This window comes from Solanum dulcamara, chromosome 12 (genome assembly GCF_947179165.1).
Source record: "Solanum dulcamara chromosome 12, daSolDulc1.2, whole genome shotgun sequence".
Taxonomy (NCBI): domain Eukaryota; kingdom Viridiplantae; phylum Streptophyta; class Magnoliopsida; order Solanales; family Solanaceae; genus Solanum; species Solanum dulcamara.
In genome coordinates this window covers 58,102,158-58,129,000 of record NC_077248.1, presented here as the reverse complement: position 1 = coordinate 58,129,000, position 26,843 = coordinate 58,102,158, and the positions used below count along the sequence as shown (strand labels likewise).

General features: G+C 36.1%; 1 long non-coding RNA gene across 1 annotated transcript; it reads left to right on the top strand.

Moving 5' to 3' along the window:
* Positions 1-477: 477 nt before the first annotated feature.
* Positions 478-13,754, top strand: LOC129877277 (uncharacterized). Its single transcript, XR_008763509.1, has 5 exons — positions 478-694; positions 1,471-1,568; positions 1,691-1,865; positions 13,331-13,402; positions 13,697-13,754. It is a non-coding gene; the product is annotated as an uncharacterized LOC129877277 (long non-coding RNA).
* The last annotated feature ends 13,089 nt before the right edge of the window (positions 13,755-26,843 follow it).

Below are 26,843 nucleotides of genomic sequence, written 5' to 3'. Positions count from 1 at the left end.
ATTTGCCCCTTATCTTCCTCCATATTTTTATGGTGAATTTTCCTTTTTGACCCTAGCCATTCTTGATATTTCCACTTCATAATTTTCATAAGCAACTTGTGTGCTAACAAAATAAAAATATGGCCTTGTTTTTTAACTTCCCGCGGTTTTTCTTGAATTATCCAAAATTATCAAAATGTGGGATATAACACTAAACAGGAAGCAACACTCATATTTGATGACCAAGTTAGGAGTGCTGGACATTCTACACCCTCCAACTTGAGGGGGAGTATTAGTAGTAGCATGTGTTGTGCACATGTGTGCACATGGTGTTAGTTAGTGGTGGTGTAAATAATGTAAGGTGTAATGTTAGTTAGTAGTGGGTTCCACGTCAATTAAGAGATTAGGAAATTATTGGGTACTTAGCTTAAGCTAAGTATAAGAGTGGTATACAGCTGTGTAAACACAAGTTTTCTTCTTCTTCTTCAACTACTGAAATTCTTCTTCTCTAAATCCCCAAATTTCCTCTCAAACTATTCATTCCAACACATTATTTCCCAGAGTGAGGCCATCACTACGTTGGTTTTCTTCTAGGCTAGTACCACTGGTGAGCTTGAGATAATTCATTTGAGCATCTCCAGGAACTATGGGATCATCTTTGTTATACTTATCAAGTTTCCCACTTTCAGTATTGATGGCAATATCTTCACTATTGGTAGAGAGTTGACTACTCTACTTGTTGGGTTGCTCCATATTCTTTCCAGTAATCTCTTTATTATGTGAACTCCCTTGACCAGTATCAATACTTTGTTTAGGAAGTTGTCACTCTCTTTATTATGTGAACTCCCTTGGCCACTATCAATAGTTTGTTTAGGACGTTGTTGATCATTGGTGACTTGGTCTTAGGGGCAGGTTGAGCTGAAATTGAATAAATTAAAATGGTCTGAATTAGAAATTGGATTATTCATCTAAATTTATTTTGGGTTTAAATGGGCTAAAAATTGGGCAAGGTCATGATCCGTCTAACTTGACCTGCTTAGCCTCAAGAATTTGAACATATTGCTATTTACCTTTTGTAACCACAATTTGAATCGAATTCAAAAAAATAAAATAAAAAGTTCTTTATTTTGAAGTGAAAAGACACAGAATATTATTCAGTATGAGAACATACATACATTGCACCAATGCAAATAAAGAATTTTAAACGGGTTGAATTACAAATTAAATTGGACTCAATTGATGATGTTTTTAAAATGGATTAAAACTTGAATGAGACTAACTAATAATCTAATTTAAATTATCTTAAGCCCAATCCATAAAACTCTGGATGAATTACATAAATTTGGGTTCATTAATTTTGACAGCCTACTTGGTCTACAAAGCTATTTGTATCATATTTCTTCTTTTTGTTTCTCCTCCTTCTCTTGTTTTGACAGTATGATCCTCACCGATCATGTTATCTTGATCCATTTTCTCTTTTCCTTTTTCCAGGGACCTCATCCAACACGCTGGTCCTCTTTGTCTCAGAAGGCTCACTAATGATAATGCCAATCTGTTTCTTGGTTACTTGCTTAGTTCTGTCCCATTTGGTATTTCGAATTTGAACATTGTCAGAGATTGTTTTTGTTTATTATCCTGATATCTTGTCATACATCCTTTGTTTCCCTTGTGTTTGCTTATCCTTTTTATTTTTTTTTATTGTTTCACTTAGTGTCCGGAGCCCACATTAAAACTTCGACTAAATTCGGATATGCACTACAGAGCTCATTTGGGGGTGCGCTCTCAATAGAATTTTCTCCATATCCAAAGCTCAAACTCGAGACCTCTGATTAAGGATGATACAGTCTCACCACTGTACCACAGCCCATGTTGGAGAAGCTTTCTTTGTGAGTTATTCTTCTTGAAATAGTTTTAAAATAATCTTCTTTTGTTTTCATTTTCTTTCTCTCAATATGCTTCTTATCTTGAACCTCTCTTTTGAGCTTTATTTATTCATCCTTGCATTGTCTTTCCATATTGGCCTTATTTTATAGTAAAGGGACCCTTTCATATATAACATCGATCCATTTGTCATTATCATATCCATCAACTCTCTAATAACCCGGTAAGGTATGATCTGCGGTATATTGTTTTCGGTTGCAGCTAAACTCTGTAAGAATCCCATCAATAAACTGCTTATTTGTAAAAGGCTAACAAGATAAGCACCTACAAGTTTAGTCTAATGGTTAATTAAGTGGGTGAAACATATGGAAGAGTAAATTTCAAATCTAATGAGGAAAAAATCAATAGGTCTTCCTTTATGAATTTGTCTAAGTTTTGATAGATATAATTATCCAATACATGTGTTAGTGGAGCACCAAGTACCTGACGGAACAGTCTAAGTGCAAGTAATTTGGTCCGAATACCAAAATTATGATTAGTACCACCATAATGAATTCATATTTTGATAACCCATTCAACCCATTCATATTTTAATGAATTGGATGAATAATTTTTTGAATGGGTAAAATATGGATTTAAACCATATTTAATCAATAGAAATATGGATAATTATGGGTAAAAATTACTTTTCAAATCAACTTATTTTTCTCAAATTTAAGAAAAATGATTTATCTCCAAAAAGTAGGGAAAATATTTTCCAAAACTCTTTTTTAACCTCACATCTCAACTTTCAAACCCTAACTCAAGTCTCGAGTACCAATTCCCATATTAATCCAAAATCCAACTATTAATTCTCAATTCGACTCCCGTCTACTGAATCTTGTCTTCAATTCGAGATCCAATTCTTGGATTTCAGGTCGTGTTAGGATCGGGTCTTACTTTGAATGTTGCATGCCGTGTCAAGATTCAAGGTCAAATCCCAGGTCGAGTGTCGAGGTCGGAATCAAAATCTGGTATCAGTGTGAAATTTTGAATTGGGTATTAGAGTCAGATTTTGGATTAGATATCGAGGTCAGCTCCTAGGTTAGGTGTTGGATTTGGATCTCACATTAGTCTTCGGGGTCAAATCCCAATTCAAAAGTCGAGTCCTGGATTAGGTATTCGAGTCGCGTTTCGATTCGAAAGTTTGGTCTCGGAGCGGGTGTCGAAGTTGGGGCCTGATTCAAAAGTCATGTTCCAAATTAAGAGTCGGGATCGAGTCTCAAATCAGTTGTCAAGTTAAAAATTAGGATCGATTGTCAAAGTTAGGTGTCGGAGAAATTTTCATTTAGAAGTTGGATCATCGGTTGAGTGTCGGGTACCAGTTTAGAAGTTAGGTCTTGGATCAACAGTTGAGATCGGGTCTCGATTTGAAAGTTGAATCCTTGATTAGGTTCTGGATCGCATGTCGAGGCAGGTCTCGGATTAAAGGTCAAGTCTCGTGTTGGGTGTTGGGGTCGAATCCTATTTCAAAAGTCGAATCCTAGATCGAATTTTGGATCTCAGGTTGGGAACGTGTCCTGATTCGAATATCGTAATCGAGTCCCGAAATAGTCATTGAGGTTGGTTGTAGATATCCGATTCAAGATCCTGATTTGGCATGTTGGGGTTGAATCTTAGTTCGATTGTCGGGTCCCAAATTAAATCTTGGAATCAAGTCTCGGGTTGAAATTCAGGTTAATAGTCGGGAGTCAGGGTAGGTTCTAGATTTTAAAGTAGGAATTTTGTGTCAGATCTCAAATCGGGTGTCGAGATCGTATCCCAATTTGAAAATTGAGTCTTGCGTCCGATGTTGGGGTCGAATACTAGTTTAGATGTGGGGTCCTGAGTCGGGTGTCAAGGTTGGGTCTCAGGTCGAAAGTTGGGTCCTGAGTCGAAAGTTGAGGTAGGATCCTGATTTGAAAGTCGGATCCCTAGTCGGGTGTCGGGGCTGGGTTCCGATTTGAAACAGAGTTAGTTTTATGATACAATAAAACTAAGTAAAGTGTTTTCAACATTTTCCATCCAAAAAAAACTAAAATATTTTCTCCATATTGAATTCTAAAGTAGAGTACTATTTATTCATGAAAAATTATGGGTAAATATGGGTCAACATGTATTTTATCCAATCCAACTTTTTCCTTATAAATATGGGCGGGTTGAATTATTATCCATTTTATATTGACTCATTATCAACCTGCCCAAATTTGACTCAACCCGCTCATTTGCCACCATTAATTATGATATAATAATGAAAAAATTACCTAATTACACTCATTTATTTACCATATTTTCATTACTCTCATCCATTTCAAAACAATTCAAAAATACCTTCTTTCCATTCGAATACATTAATTCAAATTTATAAATTATTTATATGTTCAATGTATCATGCTTTAAATGTTACATGCCGATACATAATATCTTAATTAATGCATTTGAATTACTGAATTAATATATCCAGATCATTGAATTAATGTATCCAAATTACCATGTTTTTAAAGAATTTTTGCAAATTGAAAAATGATAAAAATAAATGATAATTAACTATTTATACTATGTGATTTATGTAAGTTTCCTATAATAATTACGAAGACTCCCATGTGTTCATGCTTCCGTTAATCAGACATATAATAGTATGAGGTTTGGTCACCCATTTTGTAATTACTCTTTCCATTTCAATTATGTGTTATTTCACATTTGAGAGTTAATAAGCAATTTTTTTTTTAATCACAATTTTTCATACGATTTTTAAATATCTGAAATTGTAAATGTTAGCGTGGCCGTCTCCGTATACTTAACAAAATGCTTGTTGCTCTAGGTGTATGTCAACTACTCTACTGCATCAGAGCCTTTTAAAACGATCTCCTAGCGATTTTAAACGCTCCCAAGCTGAATAAAGTGACTCTCCTTCTTTCTGCCTATATGATATAATTTTGCTCGTGTCTTGCAATTTTTCCTGATGAAAAGTATTGAGAAGATTAGCTGGGACACATTTAAGTAAGAAGGGTACAATAGTAATTTCTCCCTTTCCTAATGTTAGTTACAGTTGTTAAGATTAATTATAACTATCTTTAGTTAGTTATAATGAGCTAGTATTAGCTGATCAATTTAGTGTGTTGTTAACCCTAGGGAATTAACAAGCTACCATGGTTAGATAAGTTTGTTAGAGTTTGTTAGAAGTTGGTTACATTTAGTTAGGATTAGAAACTAACTATTTGTATCCTATAAATACAACACTTATGTAAACATGTAAAGCATGTTGTAATCATTTGGTATAGTGAGCAATGTAACAACATTTCTTCTTCTCCTCTCTCATATGAATCTTCCCTTCTTTCTGTCCTCATTCATGGATGATACAAAGCTTCATTAATAGAGTTATCATGGTATCAGAGCCTTGTAAGGTAGGCTAGATCAAAATAGTAGAATTTCGGAGTAGTGCATTAAAGGTGCTTAGATTTGAATCTGGAAAGTGTTTGAATCACGAGTAACCATCAAACTTTGCACACTCAGTTTCAATGGAAAACTTAGGTGAGTTCGCATCTGGAGGATTAGATACTGAAAATTTGAAGTCAAACACAACTACAACAAGTGGAGCATCTAGCTACATAGCTCTAAACATCGATTACAATCATCAACTGTTTTTGCACTAGAATGACATTGCAGGTAGCTCTTTAATCTCTCTTCAACTAAATGGTTTAGAGAACTATGCAATCTGGAGTAGATCTATGAGAATTGGATTGTTATGCAAGAGCAAGCTCGAATTTATTGATGGTAGATTTTCTGAGTCTAAGTTTGCACCTGAATTTTCTGATGCTTGGGAGAAATGTAATGTTGTAGTTCTTTCCTGGATTATGAATTTTGTTCGACCAGGATTATTGAGTACTATTGTGTATGGTGGTGATGCACACAAAGTGTGGTGTGATCTGAAAGAAAGTTTTGATAAGATCAATGGAGCACATGTGTATCAACTTCATAAGGAAATTCATAGTCTTAGTCAGGGCACTATGTCAGTTACAAATTACTACACTACATTCAAAGGATTGTGAAATGAGTATGACTTCATTATGCCTTGTCCAGGCTGCTCATGTGTCGAGTCTAAGAAGTTTCAAGAGCATTGTGAGTATCAAAGGTTACTAGAGTTCCTAATGGGACTACATGAGACATACTCTAGAGCAAAATGTCAAATCTTGATGCAGTCTCCAACTCCTAATTTGAACAAAGCTTTTTCTCTTATCATAGATCATGAAAGCTAAAGGAACTTAGCAACCACTAGCTATGAAGGCTCATCTCTTCCTAAACATATTGAAAGCACTGCACTATTTAGCCAAAAGGGAGGGAATAATCATAGCATTGGTGGTGGTAACTTTGGTCATCAACCTAGTGGTGGTGGTAATTTAGCAAGAAGTCACTATGATAATCAGTATAATCCTTAGAAACCACATAAGCATTTCATTACATGTGAAGTATGTGTTTACAGAGGTCACACTAAGGAGCAATGTTTCAAAGTTAAAGGCTACCTAGTGGGATGAATATCTAAGAAGAAAACTAATAATACTGGTAGTTCTACATCTAATTCTTTTGCTAACCAAGTTGCAGTCACTCAAAGTGCAAGAATAACCCATAGTGGAGGAACTAGTACATCAAACATATCATCTATATCACCTGTAACTTTCTTCATAATTGATTAATATCTACAAATCATGCAGTTTTTAGCCAAAGAAAGTGACACTAGTGGAGATCACTCAGGTAAGGCAGCTACTGCAAGTAAAGTTCTATCTGCTCTAGTGTCCAAATATGTGAATAAGGAATGGATAGTTGATACAGGAACTACTAATCACATGACATCTAAGAATTACTTGTTAGATAAATTCAGAAGGAAGGTACTTTTGACCACTAAAAATGTAGTATTAGTTTCTCATGTGGGTAGCACTAAAATCCTTGGAGATCAAGTCATTGTAAATGTCATATTGGTTCCTGACATCAAATGCAACTTACTGTCTATCTCGGAGCTAACCAAGGAACTTCACTGTATAGCAATATATTTTCCTGACTTTTTTGTTTTTCAGGATCTCTATAGTGGACAAGTCAAGGGGATTGATAGAGAATATGAAGGACTATACATCCTCAAAGAAGATTTAAACTACTCAATTCCCACTCAAGTCTCATGTAGTACTGTTCAAACAACTTTTACTAGTATTCCTATGTGTGGTATTTCTAATTTCATTACACTATGGCATAGAAGGTTAGGTCATGCTCCCATTGATATAATAAGGAGGTCCTCTAGTCTTGTTGTTTTAGACAGCACAGATTATTCTACATGTATTGTGTGTCCCTTAGCTAAACAAACTAAAATTCCATTTCCAGTAAGTACACACATATCAAAAGCACTGTTTCACTTAGTGCACTGTGATATTTGGAGTCCATAAAGGGTGCCTACTCATAATGGCATGAAGTACTTTGTAACTGTGGTAGATGATTACTCCAGATTTACTTAGTTATTTCTTGTAGCATCTAAATCTGATTCGATAGTTGTGCTAAAGCATTTCTTTGCTCAAGTTCAAAATCTTTTCTACATTTGTCAAAGTTTTCAGAACTGATAATGGTAGTGTGTTTTTTAGCATAGCTTTTCAATCTATGTTTTCCGATCTTGATATACATCATCAAAGCACATATGTTTATATACCTTAGAAAAATGGTGTGGTTGAAAGGAACCACAGGTTTCAAGGTTTTGTTCCCTTAAAGTTTTGGGGAGAATGTGTTACAACTGTCGTATATATTCTTAACAAACTCCCATTTAAACTCCTTTCTTATAAATATCCTTTTGAATTATTATATCAACACCCTCCTCATTATCTCATATCAAAAATTTTGGTTGTCTATGCTATGCTACTTGTCCAAAAATCCAAGATAAGTTCTCTCCTAAAGCCATACATGTTATCCTTATGGGCTACTCCATCTCTCAAAAAGGGTACGTTCTCTATGATCTACATTCCAAATCTTTTTTTTGTCAATGGCCATGTTGTGCTTAAAGAGGACCTGTTCCCTTTCATTAATTTACAAACATCCTCCAATTCTATATTTTCAGTCTTAACATTAGTAGCACCTGATCTTGTTTCGTCTTCTTCAATTTCTTCTAACCCTCCATCTAGTCCATTAACACCTGAGATGCCTCTTTCTAGTCCTTTTCCTACATCTTCTTCTAGTTTTGCTGATATTCCCTCTCTCAATGTAGCAGTACCCACATCATCTCATATTATACCGTCCTCACCTTTTATTCTTTTTAGGAGGTCATCTAGATCAACTAAACCACCTTTATGGCTCCTAGACTTTGTTACTAAGCCCAAAAGCCACTCTTGTTCATTCTCATTGTCTGATCACCTTTCTTACATTCATCTTTCTCCTTCCTATAGTTTTTGTGTCAATGCATATTCTACTATCTCAGAACCTTTCTCATATAAGAAAGCTACTATTTACCCTCAATAGGTCCAGGCCATGTAGTTGGAGATTAATGCCTTGGTTGATAATAAGACTTGGAGTCTGGTAGATCTACCATCTGGTAAGAAGCCTATTGGCTGCATATGTATATATAAAGTCAAATATAAGTCTGCAGGGGAGGTGAAAGGGTACAAGTCCAGACTGGTTGCTAAGGGATACAGTCAACAAGAGGGTCTAAATTATGGTGAAACATTTAGCCTTATAAGTTCTGTGGTTGCTCTTACTGCATCAAAGGGTTGGGTTATATTCCAGATGGATGTTCACAATGCTTTCCTCAACGGTCATTTGGTAGAAGAAGTGTACATGACCATTCCCCCTGGTTTGCTAGACAGGGGAAGATTACTAAATTCTACAAACTTTATAAGTCTTTATATGGTCTCAAACAAACACCTAGGTAGTTAGATTTTAAATTGAAATAGTTCTTAATTCAGTTGAGATTCCATCAAAGTCATTATGATTACTCACTATTTACTAGACATGATGAGGTTGATATACTCATTATGTTGGTTTATGTAGATGATCCTTTTGTCACTAGTAGTAATCAATCTATCATCAGTGATACAAGAAAGGATTTACAAAAATAGTTCAAGATGAAGGATCTAGGGAAGCTCAAATTCTTCCTAGGCATTGAATGTGCTAGGTCCAACAAAGGGATACCCATGTCTCAATGGAAGCATACTCTTGAGTTGATAGCTGAGTGTGGCCTAGGGGGTCCTAAGCCTGCAGGGACTCCACTTAAACAAAATCAAAAGTTAACATCTATGAAATATGATGAGTGAATTAAAAATGAAGAGGGACATAAAGATCACACACTATAGGGTCCTAGCAGATATCAAAGACTAGTAGGATGACTTTTATACTTGACCATGAATAGGCCTGATCTAGCCTTCTCAATTCAGGTTCTAAGTTAATACATGCACTATCCTAAGGAATCCCACATAAAAGTAGTATTAAGAGTGGTTAGATACATAAACAAAAACCTCCTGGACTTGGACCATTGATACAAGTAGATATTAATAAGCTCCTAGCCTATTGTGACTCAGATTGGGGTGCTTGCTTGGAGATAAAAAGGTCATTCACTTAGTTAAATTTGGTGGAACCTTGATCTTCTAGAAATCAAAGAAGCAAGAAATTGTGTTTAGAAGCTCAGCTGCAGCTGAAGTTGAGTCCAGAAGTATGACTAATTATGTAGCTGAGATCACATGATTAGTAAGATTTTTTGAAGAACTTGTTGTACACATTGATCTACCTATAACAATGGTGTGTGATTGCAAGACAACAATTCATATTGTTGCCAATCGCATCTTTCACGAGAGAACTAAACACATAGACATTGATTGTTACTTTGTAAGGGAAAAACTCAGTCAAGGACTGCTAAAAATAGAATTCACACACAAAAAGGATCAATTGGTTGATTTGCTCACAAAGAATCTTGGTAAGGCTCAACATTAGCTGCTAGTAAATGAACTTGGAGTTATGAACTTGTTCAAACCATGAGCTTGAGGCGAGTGTTATCATAGGGAGTTAACAAGCTACCATGGTTAAATAATTTTATTAGAATTTGTTAGAAGTTGGTTACATTTAGTTAGGATTAGAACCTAACTATTTGTATCCTATAAATACAACACTTATGTTCACATATAAAGCATGTTGTAATAATTTGGTATAGTGAGAAATGTAACAACATTTCTTCTTCTCATCTCTCATCTGAATCTTCCCTTCTTTCTGTCCTCACTCATAGAAGATACAAAACTCCATTAATGAAGTTATCATATGTATATGCTCTTATTTGTACACAATACCAACTACTTGAATACAAAATCTCTTTCCATAAACTCTTCTCTTCTTCCTTTTTTCTCTAATTTCTGTCTTTTTTCTAGAGTGACTCCATAATCACTACTGGAGATTGCTAACTTTAGCATGGTATCAAAGCAGTAAGATATGTTAAGCTTCCGCACTAAAATTGTTATTCTCTGTTGGAAAATAGCAAAGAGTGATTTCTTCAACGATAGAGTTCTCTCTCAAATTTCTTGAATTCTTTCTAATTTTTGAAAAAACAAAAATTCATCAATTTCTAATGTTAAGTTGAAATTTCTAAAGTAAATCAGGAGTAACTTTACTTTGAATTCAACAATGGAGTCTGAAATGTTACTAGTCTTACAAATAGAGTTAATCCATTGGAATTCACTACTGTTGGAATAATGTGGACTAACTCAAAAATATATATGGTCAAAATAGTGAAAATAAAATTAGAAAAATAATGACACCAAGAATTTTATGTGGAAACCATTTTAAATAAGGGAAAAATCATGGGCAAGGAGGAGAAACTAATATCACTACAGTAAGAAATTTTACATTGGGTAGTCATGAGTACAATACTCAAAGTGACACAACACACTCAAAAGGAATAACACTTTTGATTTTCTATTTTTCTTAAAAATATTATTCACTTTATTTTTCTTCACAAACTATTTTCTTATGGTCAATATATGGTATATCTCACTTTGCTCTCTAATATTGTTTTTCTCTCTATCTTGGTGTGTTCTTACAAATAAGAAAGATTGCTTTATTTATTGAAAATATTTGTTCCTATAATTTCATTGGTGACATCATGAAGAAACAAATATTTCAAACTTTGGTAGGTTTATTGATGAGATTTGATTTAACAAAATTGATGATATTTTGGTTGTTGAGATTTGTCAACTACAAATTCACATTTTTGACTATCTAATTTTAAATCTTGAAACAAAGTAAAAAATATTTACATGGAATGGACCTCTACAAATGTCCCCTCCAGTACCATGCACCAGAAGGAGGTATCTTCGTCTTATCAAGAGAGCTCATGCCAACAAGTTCATTGTAGAATTCAAACTTGTCTCGTATTGTCATTTTGGTCAACATATCTAAAGGATTCTCATTTGTAGAGATCTTTTCAACCTGTATAGATTCATTTTTTATATTTTCTCGAATATAGTGATATCTCATGTCTATGAGTTTCATCCTTCTATGGTACATGGATTTCTTTCTCAAGTCTATTTCACTTTGACCATCACAATAGACGACATACTCATTTTGATGCAAGCCAAGCTCTTGAAGAAATTTCTTGAGCCATATCTTCTCCTTGCCAGCTTCAATATCCACAATATACTTAGCTTTAGTTGTAGATAGTGCAACATACTTCTACAACTTTGACTGCCATGAAATAACTCCCCCTGAAAAAGTAAAAAAATATTCCATATTGGATTTTCTATTATCAAAGTCATCTGTCATATCAGCATCTATATAACTCTTTAAGATTGGATTTGATCCTCTAAAACGCAAACACTCATCTAATCTTCCTCTCAGATACCTGATTATCTACTTTACAGCTTCCCAATATTATTTTCCTAGATTATTGAGAAATCTGCTGACAACACCAACCATATGAGAAATATCAGATCTAGTGCATAACATTGCACACATATAACTTCTGACGACGGAGGAATATAGAACTTTGGCTTTGCTCTCTTTTTTCACCCTAGTTGTTAGATACATCTTCTTGCTCAACTTCATGTGACCAGCATGAGGTGTGATAAAATGCATAACATTATTTATGGTGAAGCGCTACAGTACACGTTCAATGTACTTTTTTATGATAAATAAATCTTTCTTTCATCTCTGAGATGAGTAATTCTCATGCCCAAATTTGCTTGACATGACCTAAGTCTTTCATAGCAAAAGACTTACTGGAATGACCTCCAAGGTTATTTCCATGATTTTATATATTTTTACCATTTTCCCCTACCCATAGCTTTTTTATAGCTCTCATATGGTGTTAGAATGGGTGGTACGCTCCTCAAGATAGTTGGGTGAGCTTGGTGCGAGTTTTTTTACTTTTTAGAGGTTTAAAGTAAAAAGAGTTGACTTTAGTCAACATTCAGATATTCGGTCTTCGTATGGGAATTTCTAAGGTTCTATCGGCTCTTAAAGGTCCATTTTGATCTATAACAAAGGTCGATTTAGGTTTTGAAGTTTTCATTTTGAGTTTGTGCAATTTACCGTCTTAACTTTAAAGTTTTGGCCAAGTTTGACTTCAGTTAATATTTTGAGTAAACGCACTTGGATAAAAAATTTATCAGCGTGGTTAGCTCTAAAATGCCGAGTTTGGTCTAGAACAATCTTTGATTTGGTGCCCAAGGTATTCAGAATGAGCTTTTGGCCGTTTGGACGTCTTTTATATTTTTCCTCAAAAGTGTTGACTTTGGTCAACATTTTGATGAGACAACATCCATTGGTCATTTTGTCCATTTTGTTGAGTTTGGAATGTCGTTTCCATTTGGGTATCATAGTCTATCTGCGCAGACAATGTTCCAAATGAATTTTGGACCCCATCGAAGGAAATTCAAATCCCTCAAAGTTCAGCACCATCTGAACTGCTGATGCAACATGATTCCTTCTTTGTGTTCGTAAACCATAGGCCGTGATTGCGAAGCTGACGGTTGTTGGTCATCGTGATCATATTGGGGATGAGTGTAACGATTGTGAAGGATATTGTAGGTCAGTGTTCATGATCACGGACTTGGGTCTCGCGATTGTGAAAAGTAAATTTCTTGGCAATAAAGTCTTTTAAGACCCATTTTTTGCTCCATCTTCTTCATTCCAACATAAACAAAAATCAATTTTAAGAGCAAATCTTGATCATTTTTTATAGTTCTTGTTGCATTGTGTTGGAAATTCTTATGGGGACGTTCCAGAACTCTTTCTCATTCCATAAATTTTGTAAGTCTTATGTGTTTCCATTGAATTATTTCACTTTTGACTCTTTTTGGGCTTGATCTAGGTAGGACGGATTTGACAAAGTTGGTTTTTTAATTTCGTGTGTGGTTCCCAATATTGAATTTTGATCTAATTTTAATGATGGTAATATGGTTATCGTTGGCTTTATTTTGATGTGTTCTTTGATATTTTGATATAGTGGCATTGTTTGAAGGCGGTCCAGAAGGAAAAAGCTTTAATTTAGCGATTCATGTGCAATTTCAGCCTTGAGGTAGGCTATGGTTTCTTCATTTTAGACTTAGCTTGTTATAATTTGTATATTTTGAATAGTAACGTATGTTTAGGTTGATAAATTTATGTGTTGATATTCTTTTAAAAAAATAGGAGTTGATAGTTGTCATGGGTAATTAGCTTGGATCTTAGTCGTTGAAGCCTTAGTTTAGAGGCATTCTTGTCTTGTTTGTACCATTTAGTATCTTTAGAAATTGCTTTTAGGTGAATTGAAACTTAGAATACCGTTTGTTTGGCTTGGTTGGTTACATTTTCCCTTTTTGTGTGCTTTCAGGTTATAAATGTATTTTTCTTGCTTAAGATATTGAACTATTGGGTCCAAGATCGTGCTTTGGGTACGCTGGAGTTTCAGGTTAGTAATTTGATTCCTCCGGTGGAATTTTTCCCAATTTTGAGTGTATATGATTATTGATATGCTATTGTATTGGTTGTTCCACCGATGTTTAAAATCACATAAATGGATGAAATTAATGAAGGGACCAATACTTGGGTTAATGAATAAGTATAAGGATTTGGAAAATACTGGTGATATCATTTTTATGCAATTTCATAATATTGATAAGCTCGAGGTATGATTTCGAGCAATCTTTTTATTGACTTTGTCCTACACTGTTATATTCACCGTTGATAATCTAGAGGTGTGAATTTTGGGTGGCTTGTTGATATACATTCTAGGTTATTATCTTGATATTGATGAGCTCGAGAATTATTCTGGACTTTCTGTAATATTTTCAAAATTATTGTTACATATTTGTTATGTTTTATCTTACATACTCTTCCAGTATTCTATGAGTTACGACAATTATTGTGGTTATCTATTGTTGGTGGGTTATTTGGCCTTGTATGCTTTCCCCGTACCTCGATACATCCGTAGTTGTAGTTTATGACTCATTTATATATATATATATATATATATATATATATATATATGTATTCATTTTGAGCTCGGTCGGCCTATGGTGCCTACAGGATACCCCATATTTTGCTACTCATGCCACACTTCTTCATCTTTTTGACGAAGCTCCCAATTTGAACCACCCTCAGCGTGCGCCTGATCATACATAACTATGCCAGATCCGAATAGTGGTGAGCTCCCTACGTTCAAGATGTGTTGCTTTCCGTCTTTTGTACTAACTTACACTTGTATTTTTGGACAGTCAGCTCTGTATTATATATATTTTCAGGTTTTGTACTTAGTAGCTCCTTTATAAGTGACACCAGGTCCTGGGATTGGTGTAGCGTCAGTCCATCATTTTTTATTACTTTTCGGCCTTTTTGTATATTTTGTATTGTATTTATCTATCTATACCTTAGTCCGATCTCTTTTGTTATATTATTCTTGTTTCCACCTTCTTATGTTATTGCCTATTTATTTAAATTAATGTTTGACTTTTATTTTTGGGTTTGTTTGGCTTGCCTACTAGAGGGTTATAGTAGGCGCCATCATGGTTCAAATTCGGGTCGTAATACTTACATAACTCTTTTTTCAACTCATCAATCTTAGAAATATATTTCTCACAATCAACATATCATCCACATATAGCAAGAGGATGATAAAACCATTGTCAGAAAATTTTTGTACAAAAACACAGTGATTTGAGGAAGTTTTCTTATAGCCTTTCTCCCCCACAAAAAATTCAAACTCTTACACCATTGTCTAGGAGCTTGTTTTAGGCCATAGAGACTCTTTTTAAGTTTGCACACAAAATTCTCTTTGTCATTTACTTTGAAACCCTCAAATTGTTGTATATAAATCTCCTCTTCTAGGTCACTGTGAAGAAAAGTCATAATTAAGACTAGCAGCCAAATCAAGAATTGTATGAATGGAGGTCATTTTCACAACTGGAGAAAATATTTCGTCAAAGTCCATACCCTTTCTTTGAGCAGATACCTTAACAACCAATCTAGCTTTATACCTAGGCTTTAAGCTATGTTCTTCAATCTTTTCTTTGAACACCCACTTGTTCTTCAAAGCTCTCATACCCTTAGGCAATTTCACTAACTCATAACTGCAGTTCTCATAAAAAGATTTCATTCCATCCTGCATGGCTTCAATCCATTGTCCTTATACTCATCTTCCATGTCCTTCTTATAACACTTAGGTTCACCCTCATTAGTGAGTAGCACATGCTCATTAGATGAATAATGAGAAAAAGGAATACATTGTCTTACGGACCCCCTAAAAAGAATATTTGATTCGTCCACAATTTTATGAGCAGGAGCATCATCAATAACAATATCATTGTTATCAACAACATCAACACGTTTATTGAGACAAGATTTTTGGCATCAACATGATCATCAGGCCAACAACTCCATGCACACTTATATGAGGAACTTGATCAAGATGGACTATGCCATCAAAACTTGAAGATTCTAGCTTTTTTGCTTTGTCAATATCTTTAATGGTTTGATTCTCCATGAAAATGATATCACGATTTCTTAAAGCTTCTTCTCAATTGGATCATATAGCCTATAACCAAATTCATCAAAGCCATATCCAAAAAAGATAGACTGCCTCTATTTGAAACATCACTTTGCAAAGTAAAACCAGGAGATACGTGTCACGCCCCGAGAGGGTACCCTAGGCGTGGCCGGCACTCAGAAACCATTTCTGGCTTCCAAGAGAACCACTTGGTCTCATTTCTTATTTATTCATCAGTGGAAGACTTAAGAATACTAATGTGGGCTAGTCATAATCAAAGGAAAAATAGATAATTTTTATAAGAAGTAGTTTGTAAGGAGAACTACTGCGATTACATCATCAGACTCTGTCTATGAAGCCTCTAATACCCTTAGATGGTGCCAATGGCATGTCCATGGCTACCTCAAAAGAAACATCACACTCAACAATAATAAAAGGATAAGGAGTTCCTTCGAATACAAGAAGGACTCACCAAATAGCTGAAAAGAAACGATCTTTAACGATGCACCTGTTGAGGATCTCTAACACCTGTATCTGCATCATAAGACGATGCAGGTCGAATGATGTCAGTACGTGGAATGTACGAGTATGTAAAATGGCAGGAAGGTAAGGACAGATATCAAGAAACTCCTCTCAAGAAAACTCAGCTCAGAACTCAACATCATCTCAACATGAATATGTAATGCAAGTTTAAAATATAATAATAAAAATAATAGTAATAAGCAATGCTTACTCAGTTGGAAGTTTCTCTAACCGACAACCATCACTTATGAGCTAGCGATGATACAACGAAGCGATGTCGTTGCCACATCTATCCAATACCTTGCCAAGGTAAAGGACATCACCATCTTGGATCCACTAATCAAAGTCCTCTTTTTAGGACTTGAGAGGCATAGCCTCCATCCAACGTTGGCTACGTAGTTCTGGGGTTTGAGTCAATTAAACTCTTACCCAACTCGGTGCTCAATACTACTTCCAAAATATGTGCTCATATTAAACTCATCATCTAGTCTCATTGGACTTTAATTTAAATCATCAAACTCATCTCATTTCATGTTCATCAATCATTATACTTCCAAAAAACATCATTTACATCTCATCAAAACATCTTGCTCAAAATATCATTTGCTCAAATTCATTCAAACTCAACTCTTTTGCTCTTTTAAAACTCAATAAAATACAGATATAGTATTAATTCATATAACTTTCTTTTTATCAATAAAAATAATAAAAAGCCAACATCTTTACTCAAAACATATGTAAAAATATTTATGAACATTAAATTAATTAGGATTCATGGGAAAGTAGCCATGAACAATAATTCCAATAATATGAGAGATAACAATAATAATACTATTAATGCATAAATATATCTAACTCAATAGAAAAAAATTAATTCATCTAGAATTCAAGATTTGGATAAAACTCAATTATAACTCAATTATAATAAATTTAAATATTGGCGCATGGACGAACTCAATCCAATTTTATGAAAGCCTTACATACCTTAAATTCGAAGGTTTACTCCGAATTGGAACACTCTTGGATCCCTAGCCGTTTCTTCTCGCCGGAGCGTTTTGTGTACTACCCGGAGTATAAGAATCACCGGAGTAGTATTTTTATACTACTAAAACTAAAACTATAATTGAGAAGAAGTATATAGAGAGAAGAAATGCTTAAGAAAGCTTGATGAATAAAATAAGGAAATAAGGTGGGTCTTTATAGGTGGAAAAGAGGACCTAACAATAAATAAAATAATTATAAAGAAAAATATGATAATTTAATGGAATATATTGATGTCATGGATGATGTTAAATGGAGGACAATTTAAGTCATGCATGATGTCAAATGCATCTAGATGTTTCCATGGTAGGTAAGATGAGTTCTTTTTAACAGAATACTCGTTTTCGAAGCTACGTTTGAATAAGATAAATTCCTTATTAGGATTTGGTTTCTTCATAAGAATTGTAGATATGGAAGTCTAGTTTCATATTGTTCAAGAATCAACCAATTTGGAGCTACCTACAGTGAGATATGAATTTGCTTCTATCAATACTCAATTCCGTCACAGCACTATATCTTGCAAAGATTAATTTATTTGACCTACTTATACTCCGAATTTGAAGTTATGTTCTTCATGAAAGTTGTAGGTAAGGATGTCCCAGAAATTTGAATCACCTAATTTGGACCAACCTATGAAAAGTTATGCCCAAAATACAGAGGCTGTATTATTTTCGTCGAGAATTGAAATAGACATACAACATTTTAGGGGTTGTTACAATATCTCCCCCTTGGGATCATTCGTCCTCGAATGAAGATGAAAATAGGAGACATAAAGAATGTATATCATCAATACATCAACTACGATACTCAAATGGTCAATGACTCAAACTCAAGAATAAATAGCGACTCAAAGGTAGAAGTAAGGAATATTACCTTGAATATCGTCATCAGAAGGCATAAATAGATGAGGATAGTTAGCCTTCATATCTTCTTCAGCTTCCCATGTAGCCTCTTCAACAAATTGATTTCACCATAGGACTTTGACAGATGCCACTTCCTTAGTTCTTAATTTGCGAACCTGACGATCAAGAATTTGAACTGGAATCTCTTCATAACTCAAACTCTCTTTCACCCCAATGCTCTCAGCTGGGACAACAAGTGAAGGATCTCCCAAACACTTCTTAAGCATAGAGATGTGAAACACATGATGAATAGCAACTAATTCTGGAGGCAACTCCAATTCATAGGCTACGTTACCTACCCTCCTCATAATCTGATAAGGACCAATGTAGCGGGGACTAAGCTTCCCTTTCTTTCCAAATCTCATCACACCCTTCATGGGTGAAACTTTCAAGTATACCCAATCGTACACTTCGAACTCCAAATCTCTTCTTCTAACATCAGTGTAGGATTTTTGGCGACTTTGAGCAGTCCTCAACCTCTCTTGTATGGTTTTCACCTTCTCCATAGCTTGGTGAACCAAGTCTGGTCCAATCAACTTAGCTTCACCAACTTCAAACCAACCAATTGGTGATCTACATCTCCTCCCATACAGAGCTTCATAAGGAGCCATTTGAATACTCGAATGGAAACTATTATTGTATGCAAACTCAATAAGAGGTAAATGATCATCCCAATTACCTTTGAAGTCAATGACACAGACTCTTAACATATCCTCCAAAGTTTGTATCGTACGCTTTGCCTGACCATCTATTTGCGGATGAAAAGCAGTACTAAGGTTCACTCTTGAACCCAAGCCCTTCTGAAATGACTTCCAAAACTGAGCAGTAAATTGAGCTCCCCTATCAGAGATGATAGACAAAGGAACTCCATGCAGTCTAACAATCTCTCTAAGATACAGTTTGGCATAATCCTCTGTAGTGTTCGTAGTCTTAACCAGCAAGAAATGGGCCGATTTAGTCATCCTATCCACAATCACCCAAATAGAGTCATGTTGTTTGCGGGTTCATGGTAAACCGGTAATGAAGTCCATATTGATCATTTCCCATTTCTATTCTGGGATCTCTATATTTTGAGCCACTCCACAAGGCCTTTGGTGCTCAACTTTAACTTGTTGGCAATTAGGGCACTTGGACACAAACTCTGCTATATCTCTCTTCATTCCACTCCACCAGTATACTTCTCTCAAGTCATGATACATCTTTGTTGAACCTGGATCGATGGAATACTTAGAATTATGGGCTTCTTTCATGATTCTCTCCCTAATACCACAAACACTTGGAATACATAATCTTTCTTGATATCTCAACACTCCATCTCCCCCTTTGGTAAAAGCCATTACCTTCTGCTTGTGAACCTCATCCTTCAGTTGAAGAAGAATGGGATCCTGATGTTGCTTTTCTTTCACCTCTGCAACTAGAGATGATTGTCACGACCCAAGCCTAGGGCCTAGACGTGACATGGCGAATGAGGAACCCAAAAGTACCTCAAACAAGCCTCTTAGCATTCTTTTAGCCTTTCATAGATAATGATGATAAATAGACAAGCGGAAATCATAATAATAATAAATCTTCAACTTACATATGTCCAACAATACCTCTAACTATTAGATTTAATGGGGCTAAGACAAGTTCCTAGCTCACCCCCAATCATAATAGAAGAAATGCCATAATAAAATATCTTAACATATCATAAGCTAGAAAGACAAAGGAGTATTGTTCCCGGAACATGGGAACTCACCAAAAGTAGTCTTCAATGGAATATCAACTAGCCACGTGGAGGAGAACGAGGAGGAGCACCGATCTCTACATGGTGATATCATGTAGGCAAAAGAGTATGCGTTAGTACTTTGAATGTACTAAGTATGTAAGGATGCATGAACATTGAGAAAATATTATAACATTTATGTAATATGGAACATAATGTAATACATGCATAATAAATCATATGGATATCCTTTAAAACATTCATTTTGTGGGAAGCTAACCATAACCGACATTTAAGACCATGCGAGCTATTACATGGAATCCAACATAACCCCCTACGTTGGCCGGGGAGACTACTTGCCAGGTAGAACTCCGTCAACTTCATTCATTTCTTTAACTTTAACTTTAAGGGCTATTTATGGATCCATTAGCCTAAGCCTACAAGGGCTCCTATGTTGGCACATAGTTAATGAGACAAGGGGTTGCTACTAGGATTCCCTTACCGAATCCCACCTCAATGCCTCATTCGGTGCTAAGTCAATCCCACGGAATAGTTTAATACTTCAAAATATTCATAGCATATAGCTTGAGAATTCAAACATCATATTCGGTAGAATAGCTCATTAAAACATTTGATAATTCAAATATGCAAGAATTGTCCTTATTGCATAAAGAATCCATCATTCATATCATTTCATCATTCTTTCATTTCATAAGACTCCCTTTTTTATCATGGATATTGCTTTCATAAATATTTATTTGGAGTCAAAGCTTTCAAGTCAAACTTTATTAAAAACATAGTAAAACTAGGTGGGTTCAAATCACTTCAACTTGCAAATATGTATGTAAATAAATATTCATAAATACTTTGAAATCCATTCATTAAAAATCATGCTTTAAACAACCCACCATGAATTTCAAGAACCTTTAAATAGATAAATAAAAGAATTACTTGTAAACCATCAATTCATATATATGAAATTATGTTGCATCAAAATAGAGCAATAATCATTAGTTTAACTATGATTCATATTATTAAGTAAAATTAAGAATTACCATAAGAAAGTATTACTTGAAATCAAGAGACTTAATTGAAAGAGTTTTTGGACTACATGGGTGGAAGAACCCATGGATAAATACCCACATAACTTAGAGTAGAGCTTAGAGAAAATAAATATAATTTATCATATAATCAAAATAATTTAGACATGAGAGTGGAAGGAATACTCTCATTGAAACCTTACATACCTGGAAACCGAAGCTTTAGTTGGTACCGGAAGACTTAATGAACACTCTTGAGTCCTAGCTTCTCTCCTTGCCGGAACGTTTTGTGTACTACCCGGAATATATGAATCACCGGAATAGTATTTCTTCACTACTAAGAACTAAAACTATATTTGAGAATGTGTATAGAGAGAAGATTTGCTTGAGAAAGCTTGATGAATAAAATGAGGAAATAAGGTGGGTATTTATAGGTGGGAAAGATGACCTAACAATAAATAAAATAATTATAAATAAAAATCTGAAAATTTAGTGGAATATATTGATGTCATGGATGATGTTAAATGGAGGACAATTTATATCATGAGTGATGTCAAATGTATCTAGATCTTTCTATGGTAGGTGAAATGAGTTATCTTTGACAGAATACTCTTTTTGGGAGTTGCGTTTGACTAAGATAAATTCCTTATTAGGATTTGGTGTCTTCATAAGAATTGTAGATATGGAAGTCTAGTTTAATATCGTTCAAGAATCAACCAATTTGGATAAACCTACAGTGAGATATGATTTTTCTTCTATAACCACTCATTTCCGTAACAGCATCCTACCTTACAAAGATTAATTTATTTGACCTACTTAACCTCCGAATATTAAAATATGGTCTTCATAAAGGTTGTAGGTAATGATCTTGTGGTTACTCAGAAATTTGAATCACTCAATTTGGATATTTCTAGGAAAAGTTATGACCAAAATACAGAGGCTGTATCATGTTTAGGCAAAAATTGAAACATCGTATACAACGTTTTTAGGGGATATTACATTATCTCCCCCTTGGGAAAATTCGTCCTCGAATGAGAAAAGACTTAGCTTGAGTAGAGTAGAGTATTAACAAACAACCTATCATTAATGCAACAGTGTAATTTAAAATATCGTTTAAAAAAAATATTTCATAATTTTGCAAGCATATGACAAGAAAAGTTGAGATGAAAGGATTTCAAGTAATTGAGCAAGGACAACTTAATACCTTAGGTTTGGGTAGAGGGGAAAAGATGAGGGTATCTCTTAATCATATCCGCTTCCGCTTCCCATGTTGCACTTTCTATTTGTTGATTCCTCCAAAGGACTTTAACAGATGCAATTTCTTTGTTCCTCAATCTCTTAACTTGCCGGTCCAAAATTTCCACAGGAACTTCTTCATAGGTCAAGTTTTCTTCAATATTCACTACTGCCATAGGTACAATGGAACTAGAATCACCCACATGTTTTTTTCAACATAGACACGTGAAACACCGGATGAACCATGGCCATTTCCAATGGTAATTCCAACTCATATGCAACCTTACCAACACGTCTCACGATTCTATAAGGCCCTACATATCTAGGACTCAATTTCCCTTTCTTACCAAATCGAACCACACCTTTCATGGGTGAAACCTTCAGATACACCCAATCATCCACATTAAACTCAAGATCCCTTCTTCTAGTGTCAGAATAGGACTTTTGACGACTTTGAGCCGTCTTCAACCTTTCTCTAATGATCTTCACCTTCTCTAAAGCATCAAGTACCAAATCGGGGCCCAACAAGGTCATCTCACCTACTTCGAACCAACCTACCGGTGATCTACATCGTCTCCCATACAAAGCCTCAAACGGTGCCATCTCAATACTTGAGTGGTAACTATTATTATAGGCAAACTCGATGAGAGGTAGATGATCATCCCAATTCCCTTTAAACTCCAACACACAAGCCCTTAACATATCCTCTAGTGTTTGAATCGTCCTTTCAGCTTACCCATCCGTTTGAGGATGGAATGCTGTGCTCAACTTTACCTTAGTACCGAGGCCTTTTTGAAATGATCTCCAAAAGTGAGAAGTGAATTGGGTACCACGATCCGAAATAATGGATAATGGCACACCATGCAACCTCACCAACTCCCGAATATACAACTTGGCATAGTCTTCGGCACTATAGGAAGTTTTAACCGGTAGGAAGTGAGCTAACTTAGTCATTCTATCAATAATTACCCAAATCGAGTCATGACGTTTCCGGGTATGAGGCAAACCCACTACAAAATCCATATTCACATTTTCCTATTTCCAAGTTGGGATTTCAATGTCTTGGGCTAGGCCACCCGGTCTTTGATGTTCGGCCTTCACTTGTTGACAATTTGTACATTCGGACACAAACCTTGCTATGTCCTTCTTCATGCCACCCCACCAATACAACTCCTTTAAGTCTCAGTACATTTTTGTTGAACCGGGATGAATGGAGTATCTAGAATTATGAGCCTCCATCAAGATCAAACTCCTTAGGCCATCAACATCTGGAACACATATCCGACCTTGGTAGTATAGAACCCCATCTCCCCCTTGGGAAAAGACTTCTATCTTCTTTTCCTTTACCAACTTCTTTAACTCGATAAACTTTGGGTCAAGATCTTGCTTTGATTTAACATCCACCACCAAAGAGGATTCAGAACTATTTTGAATAACCATACCCCCATCATTAGTACTACCCAACTTCACCCCTAATCTAGCCAATCGGTGAACATCTTTCACCAACTCCCTCTTCCTTTCATCCACATGGGCCACACTCCCCATAGATATTCTACTAAGTGCATCAGCAACCACATTGGCTTTACCCGGATGATAGTGCACACTCATGTCATAGTCCTTAAGGAGTTCTAGCCACCTCCTTTGCCTTAGATTAAGGTCCTTTTGGGTAAACACATATTGAAGACTCTTATGATCAGTATAGACATCCACATGCACCCCATAGAGGTAATGCCTCCAAATCTTCAGAGCAAAAACAACAGCCGCCAATTCAAGGTCATGGGTAGGGTAGTTGCGCTCATGCACCTTTAATTGCCTAGAAGCATAGGCTATTACCTTGCCTTTTGCATTAAGACACAACCTAAACCAATCTTTGAAGCATCACAATAAACTATAAACCCTTCTAATCCTTCTGGGAGAGTCAAAATAGGAGCAGAGGTAAGTCAATCTTTTAAGGTCTGGAAACTCTTCTCACACTCATCTGTCCATATGAATTTGGATTTCTTTTGGGTCAATTTTGTCATAGGAGATGAGATGGAAGAAAAGCCTTTGACGAACCATCTATAGTACCCGGCTAGACCTAAGAAGCTCCTAATGTCTGAAGGAGATAATGGTCTAGGCCAATTTTTGACTGCCTCTATTTTCTTAGGATCAACCTTGATTCCATCACCGGACACTACGTGACCAAGAAATGCTACCTCCTTTAACCAAAATTCACACTTACTAAATTTTGCAAATAATTGTTTATCCCTCAATGTTTGAAGCACAACTCTCAAGTGATTTTTATGTTCTTCCTCACCCCGAGAGTAAATTAAAATATCATCGATGAAGACTACTACAAAGGTATCAAGGTAAGGTTTGAACACCCTATTCATCAAGTCCATAAACACCGCCGGTTCATTCGTCAACCCAAAACTCATCACCACAAACTCATAGTGACCATACCTTGTTCGGAAGGCTATTTTGGGAATGTCACACTCCCTTACCCGTAGTTGGTGGTAGCCAGACCGAAGGTCGATCTTGGAGAAGTGACTTGCCCCTTGTAATTGATCAAACAAGTCATCTATTCTAGGGAGTGGGTACTTGTTCTTAATGGTCATCTTATTTAATTGCCGATAATCTATGCACATTCAAAGTGACCCATCCTTCTTTCTTACAAATAGAACGGGAGCACCCCATGGCGAAATACTTGGTCTTATGAACCCCTTTTCTAACAAGTCCTTTAATTGTTCCTTCAGCTCTTTCAATTCTGCTGGGGCCATGCGGTAAGGAGGAATAGAGATAGGTTGGGTATCGGGGAGGATATCAATACCAAAATCAACTTCCTTTTCGGGAGGGACACCGGGAAGGTTATCAGGAAAGACATCGGGGAATTCATTGACTATAGGAACTGACTCAAGAGAAGGACTTTTGGAGTTGACATCCCTAACCCTCACAATATGGTAAATACATCCCTTAGAAATTATTTTGCGAGCCTTAAGATAAGAAATAAACTGACCCTTAACCACCGAATCATGACCCTGCCATTCAATAACAGACTCATTTGGAAATTGGAACTTGACTCGACGATTCCTACAATCTATGGAAGCATAAGATGCATGTAACCAATCCATCCCAAGAATGACATCGAAATCTATCATATCAAGCTCAATGAGATCACAAGGAATAACTTTATGCAAGATAGACACAAGGCAACCCCTATAGACCTTTCTAGCAATAACTAACTCACCAACAGGGGTAGACACCAAATAAGGCTCTAATAACATTTCAGGTAAAACATCAAATCTATTAGCAAGGAATGGAGTAACAAAAGATAAATTTGCACCCGGATCTAATAGTGCATACACATCAAAAGAAAAGACCTTTAACATACCGGTAATGACATTGGGTGCATCCTCAACCTCTTGTCTCCCATGCAAGGCGTAAAAGCGGTTGGTGCGTTGGACACCTCCTTGGACTTGTTGACCATGAGCAATTTGTCCTTGAGTCCTACCACCACCATCTCTACAATACTTAGTATGGTGGCCCAGCTTGCCACACTTAAAGCATGCATTGGAGCCAGCTAAGCATTCCCCTTTGTGAGTCCTTCCACACTTCTTGCAAGCAGGGAAAGTTTGAGTAGCAACATTCTCTCTTGGAATCATTGGTTTACCACTCTTGTCCTTGTTGAACCTTGGAGGAGGAGTATTGGTGGAACCTTGCCCCATAAATCGTTGCCCACCTTGGCCTTTGCCATTGTTACCATAATCGGACCTTTGAGGGTTAAACCCTCCACTATCCACTCTCGCCTTTTTGAACCCCCTTGATCTCTCTCTTAAGCTTCTCTTCTTCAATTTGTTCTGCGTAAGTCATTAACCGAGAGATATCCATCTCCTTGATCAACATGGCCGTTTTGCACTCCTTGGATACCAAGCTTGAGACACCGGAAATAAACTTGCTCATTCTAGCTCTTGGGTCAGAGACCATGAAGGGAGCATACTTTGACAACTTAGTGAATTTGAGAGCATACTCCCTCACACTCATACTTCCTTGACGGAGGTTGATGAACTCTTGGATTTTGGCCTCCCTTAGCTCTAATGGGAAGAAGCGGTCTAGGAAGGCACCTTTGAACTCTTCCCATCCTATCGACCCTATTTCTTCATCCCTCTCAACAATCCATTGTTCGTACCACACTCGAGCCACACCTTTGAGTTGATAGGCCACTAGCTCGGCCTTCTCATTTGGTGGCACACCCATGATAGCCACAATCCGGTACACCTCATTAATGAACTCTATAGGGTCCTCATCTAGTTTAGAACCATCGAACTCGGGCGGATTCATCCTTTGGAAATCCCGAATCCTAGAGGCTGGATTTTGCATTTGGGGAGGAGGAATACCTAGATTCCCTTGGTTAGCTACGACTTGAGCTAACAAAGTAATAACACTGCGAAACTCGGCATGGGTTACCCCATCCTCATGATGTTGGGCATTAGGAATCGGAGGAGTTTGGTCCTCATCGTCAACCCTTGCTCTTTGAGGTGGTCTTCCACGAGTCATTATCTAGAGAACACAAA